We start from the raw sequence: 6,074 nt of genomic DNA, 5'->3' as shown, positions 1-6,074 counted from the left end.
TCTGTTATTGGTCCCTATATGTAAAAAGATTGTATCACCTCCGGATGTGTTGAACACGAATATAGAACATGAGTACTTCAATTGAACCTAAAAGTAAGTAAAAAGGGATTGTATCTTACTCCGGATGTGAAGAATGTAAGTTCCTCCTCAATCCGAAGCAGTAGCGTTGTAAATCTTTTAGTTGCATTTTTATGTACTAACATTAGTATGATGTTATTAGGCTAAGTAGAACTACTTTTTTGTATCAGATTCAATATCTGCAACTTTTACCCATTATCTATTTGTTTTTAATAGAATGGGACATTAGTATTAGAGCATAAGGATAAGCGCGATTTGGGGCTCCATTTGCTGCAGTTTGCTTAGGTAAGAACTTAAGGAAAAAAAATAACAATATATTTATTGTTTCTTGACTCAGGCTCGGTCTGACAAATTTTTATCTTACTTTCAGGTTGTTGAGGAGGCTTGTACCAATTTGTTACCGAATGTTGTGTGTGACTACCTCTATAATTTATCCGAAATCTTCTCCAAATTTTACAGCAACCCTGAGTGCAAGGTATGATCAACGATCTAATTATATGGTTTCTTGGTAAAATAAACCTTGTTATTGCTTGTCACTAGAGGTGCTCCTGGGCTCGGGCCATGAAAGTGGTGCCCGAGGCCCGGCCCGTTTTCTAAATAGGCCTCGTTTTTTGCCCAAGTCCATATTTCGGGCCTATATTTTTACCCAAACCCTCCCATATTTCGGGCGGGCCGTCAGGCCGGGCCAGGCCGCCCGGCCCATGAGCACCTCTACTTGTCACCCTGCCCTCACAAGGCCGTTCACCTAGTGTTAAAACTAGGAAAGTTCTAATGGCAGAGTGAATTCTAGGTAAAAGATGTTGCAATGAAACTTTAAGATGACATGTGGCATATATTGATGAAATGAGCAGGTTATCGGGTCAGATAAGGAAACAAGTAGACTACTATTATGTGAAGCAACCGCAGTGGTTATGAGAAAATGCTTCAATCTCCTGGGAATCACACATATTTACAAGATATGATTGTACTTTGAAAGCTTTACATATAACCTATTCTTTAGAAGGGTAGGTTATATATTACTTCATATAAAATTCTATGTACCGAGACAATTGTATTCAGATCTCATTACTTTATTTATTTGGACAGTTTTGATTGTGCTTATGTGTTTTAGCTATGAATTTATTCATACCTGCAGCAAGGCCTAATTAACTAATTTATTTACCTATTTAAAACACTAATCGCTTTCAGCTGCTGAAGGATTGTCATGAAATTTAAAGTAGACAATTAATAAATAATTTATATAACAAACAAATTAAAGAAAAATAAAAGACAATTTCTAAAAGCTTCACTAACACAACTTTAAGAGCATGTTTGGTTGGGTGTACTGGCATAGCCAATACACCCCTAATCGGTGGGCCCCACTTATTACGCCTCTAATCCATTGTTTGGTTTAATGTATTGCTATTACGGGGCTAAACCATTACTGACCTAATCGGTGAAATCCACCGATTTCTAATACCTCCCTTTTGCTCCGTTTAGGCAATCCTTCAGTTTACCCTCCCTGTTTTACCCTCCCAGGCTTCACCTTTTATTTTCTTTTTCTTTACAACCGATTTGCTCCTTCTCAACCTTTTCTTTTCTTTTTGTATCATTATAGCTCCAAATTTTTGTTGTTTGATCGAATCCAAAATATTAATCTCAAACCGCACAAAACGTAAGTCAAATACCTTTCTATCGCCAGCTTATTTCTTTATCGTTTTCGTTGAATTTTGCTTGCTCGTTTAGTTATTTTTCAATCGAATCTGTGATGAGTTATGAATATCGGATATATGTTATCATTATCTTTATTTCTCGTTGTAGTTCCTTGAATTTTTTTATTTTGTTGAAACCAAATGAAAAGAATCAATGGAGGGTCGATAAAATACCCTAAAATTGAACCGAAGACAACCAGCTTTCAATTCTTATCTTCCCAAGTAATTCTTATTATTTTTCTTTCTCGTGTTAAATATCTGTTTGGTTGCATTGAAAACCAAGGAAAAGGAACCGGAAAGTTTGTAAATGTTGTTTCTCTGCTTTTTCTAATTGGGTTTAGCCGGATGGTTGAATGAATAACCTTAACTAAGACGGAATACAATTTTCTATTGTTTATTCTTTTTTCTTTGAAAAGGAGCATCTGTTAGTTTTAGTTTTCTTTTTGTTTTGGATTAATTGTTATTTAGCTTCTCCAAGTAGAGGGTTGTTCTTAGTATTTCTTTGTATGACAAAATTTGAAGGTTCTTATTGGATGCCCGAGATTGATCGCACTGCTTTTAGCATTGTTGCATTGTTAAGGATAGTCGGTGAGTCATTAGTCAAGAGTAGTCATTAGTCGAAGTCGTTATACAATTGGTTCAATTGTAACTATTTGCTATCCACTATAGTCTGCTAAGGAGTTAATAGTAGTCATTAGTCAAGTCATTATACATATTCTTGTATGAATAGCTATAGAGACTTTATTGTAAAGAGATCATCTTCTGATTGATGGTATTTCAATACGGATGTCTTTCTTCTTGTATGTTTAGTGTGTATCTTGATATGCATTGATGTGATTTCCAAGATTAGAGCAAAGTCATTGTTTAAATTGTAGGTTATTTAATTTGATATGGATTTTAGTATGGCAGCAAGTTTTATGTCGAAATGTACCTATAGGCTATAGCATATTTTGCTTCTTCTTTTTTTTTTTCTTTTTGCTCGCATAATATGCTTATCTTTGTTCTTTTAGTTTGTGGAATAACTTGTTAATCTTGGTGAATGATAGCTATTTTTATTTTGATTTTTTTTTGTTATTGTTGTTTATTGGTTCAAGGAAAAACAATAGTGTTTTTTTTAATGATGGTGTTAGGATCTGGAAAAAGTGTTATGCAAGATGGAAAGCAGCTTAAAAGGTCTGAATAATTATAAAATTTATAAAATTTACAATTATATTTTATTATCAAATTTTTGTTTTAAAGTTACATATAATTATAAAACTAGAGTATGAGGAGTATAAGCTTATCCATTTAATAGCCTTTGTGAAGGAAGGAGAAGAGTCTGAAATGTGGGAGGACTATCCTTATCTCTTAAATGAGTTGTGAAGTTGTCGAGAGAGTTATTTATAAAAGGTTTTCCAATGAGATGGCAAGCAGACTGCTAGCTAGAAATTCATGCATATTTGAATCACCAATTCAATTAATAAGCTTAACTAAAGGAAATAAGGACTTTACATCCACCAATTCAAGCAACCTAAACGTACCCTTTTACAGTCTGCATTGTTCCTTGTTTCAATTCATTACATCATTCCTTCAACTCTGCTATATATTATTACCGTCTCCAGATAACCAAACCTTTTACTCCTAACTTGTAAAAAATTATGAAAATACAACAGAGATCATTGAGACATTGTTGAAGTTGGCTTGCATGTAGACCAAGAAGCGCACCAAGTCGTCAGAGCCATGCAAGTTGCAAATTGAAGCTTATGTCATTGCTTTTGTTACTTTCAAATAGATATTTTATTATTTGGTTAGATATGAACTAAGTTGTTGATATGCTTGATGTAATTAGGTGTGATAGATTGATAAATCGCCTTTACCAAGTGTACAAGCAATGTTTATCAAAAGTTACTAATCCACTTAGTGGAGTTAGGTATGTGTTTAGGTAACATTTTCTTATTTTTGACCAATTGATTGCTTGGTATATGTAATGGCATTGTGCCTTCATTCAAATGTAATGAAACCTTTCGAAAATTCTTCTTCATTTGGTCTTTACTTAAGCATTTTTATTCATAAAGATCTTGTTGTTTTTGTTTTGTTTGTTGAGCAAGATATCAATGCTTTATGCTTAAGTTTCATCAAAACTTCTCATTCTGCTTTGGATATTTTTATTTTAATATTCCAAATTATTAAATAATGCATTTGTTAAAATAAAATAATTAAATGCATAAAACTAATTAAATTATATGTTTAATTAAAATAATTAAATTATTTGTTTCACTAATGATATTTTAGCACATTAAATATGTATTGTGGTTTAAAAATAATAAAGTAGATTATATATTATTTTATAGTATTATATATTATGATTTTAGTAAATTCATGTAAGAATATTTAATATTAAGAATTTTATTAAATTATATTTAATAATAATTATGTTAAAATATGATTAAATTATTTATTATTTATATTAATAATCTTATTAAAATTTAATAACAATAACAATAATCATCTGCCTAAAAAAAATTCTGCTAAGGGTATTCTAGTCATTTTAGTTTTTTTCATTATGTTTTCATTATGCTATTACACCTCTATTCCATTCAACCAAACACAAGATTACTATTACGCATCTATTCCATTACAATCAACCAAACAGTTGATTTGCTATTACACATCTATTCCATTACACATCTATTCCATTACACCTCTATTCCATTACGCCTCTAATCCAATACAGCGAACCAAACGTGCCCTAAGTGTGTTTTTATTAAACTTTCATTTTATAGATTTTTTAAAATAATTTTGTGGATAATTTTGTTGTTTAATTGTGGTTTGAAAGTTAATTTATAATTATTCAATCCTTGTTTTTTTATTTTTTAACACAATTACAAATAATTTATTTGACTTTGGTTGTTTTCAATTTATGACGGTTAATATTGTAGCTTAATAATTGACTATTATTATATATTTAATTTGATTTATTTATTTATAAATAAATCATTGCAATATATGTAAAAACAATTTAAAATAAAAAATTTATTAATATGTATATAAATTTATTAATATATGTAAAAATAACTTTTCCGGAAAATATTTTCGAAAATCACAAACAATAGAAAATATTTTATACTGATTCATCCAAACACCAGAAAATATTTTCAGTAAATCATTTTCCAAAAATCATTTTTCGAAAAACATTTTATTGCCAAACAAACAGAACCTAAGTATTAATAATAAAACATATTCTTATTTATTAATTTATGAATAGGGAAACGGGCCAGCCCAATTTCAAGTCTGAATTTGGATTTTAAGTATATTAATATTTCATTCGAGCAACTCACGGTGTAATCCAGTCTTTAAAATATTTTAATTTTTACTAAAGTGATATTTGAAAATTCATTTAATAATTGAATTTGAGTGAGTGACATGTTTGAGTAGCAATTGTAATTAGTGAGTCCTACTAAATTGGATATAATTGGAACACTCTAGTTACACTTTTTAATTCTTAAGAGAGGATGAGAAATAGAGTAATTACGCGGGTAATTATATCCAAATTCAATTTTAAAATTTATTTTATACAAGTTTAAGTTATAAAATTTATATTATAAGCATGAACACATATGGGTCTTTGGGATGATTATAGAAAAACAATTCTTATATTACAAATCCTAAAAATTATATTATAAAAATAAAGTATACGTATTTTATAAAGTTATAGCAAAAATTATATTATTTAAATCCTAATTTCATTAAAGTTATTGTCAAAAGCTTATTATAAAAATAATTTACATATTGCAATAGTGTTATAATATATTTATTTATAAAAAAGTTATTGCTAAGAAGTATGGACATAACTGTAATTGCCCGATTTTCAATAGTACCGGAAAATACAATTTTGGAACCTCATTTTCGTAAATCAGGTCCGTAAATATTAATATTAATATTATGAGTATAATATAAAAATGTATTGAAGTTTGGTCGAGCAAATTTTTCAATTAAATAGTTAATTAAGGCTTAGGGATTAAATTGTAAAAGTCCAACTGCTATAAGTTTTTAATTGACCAAAGGCTTGAGAATTTAAATAGCTATTAACCAAAGGTCAAAATGGTAAATAGATCATTTTATTTCAAAAGATAGTGGATGATAATGTGTTTTTCCACTAATGATGTTAATGTTAATTAAAGTAAAGTAATTAAAGATTTAGTTAATTAACTAATGTTAATTAAGTTCTAATCAAGCTATATATGCCGAGATAGTGGAATAATGTCATCTTTCTCATTTGGTTATCTAATTTTCATCCAAAGGAAGAAGAAAACCTATAAATTTTCC

The 6,074-nt window shown here is 29.3% G+C and overlaps 1 long non-coding RNA gene across 1 annotated transcript; it reads left to right on the top strand.

Moving 5' to 3' along the window:
- The first annotated feature begins 294 nt into the window (after window positions 1–294).
- Window positions 295–1,175, top strand: LOC105803791 (uncharacterized). Its single transcript, XR_001136614.2, has 3 exons — window positions 295–363; window positions 449–553; window positions 930–1,175. It is a non-coding gene; the product is annotated as an uncharacterized LOC105803791 (long non-coding RNA).
- Window positions 1,176–6,074: the final 4,899 nt, after the last annotated feature.

Source organism: Gossypium raimondii, chromosome 11, assembly GCF_025698545.1.
Source record: "Gossypium raimondii isolate GPD5lz chromosome 11, ASM2569854v1, whole genome shotgun sequence".
NCBI classification, from domain to species: Eukaryota; Viridiplantae; Streptophyta; class Magnoliopsida; order Malvales; family Malvaceae; genus Gossypium; species Gossypium raimondii.
Note: the sequence above shows the minus strand (reverse complement) of the source record. Positions and strands in the feature narration are given on the sequence as shown.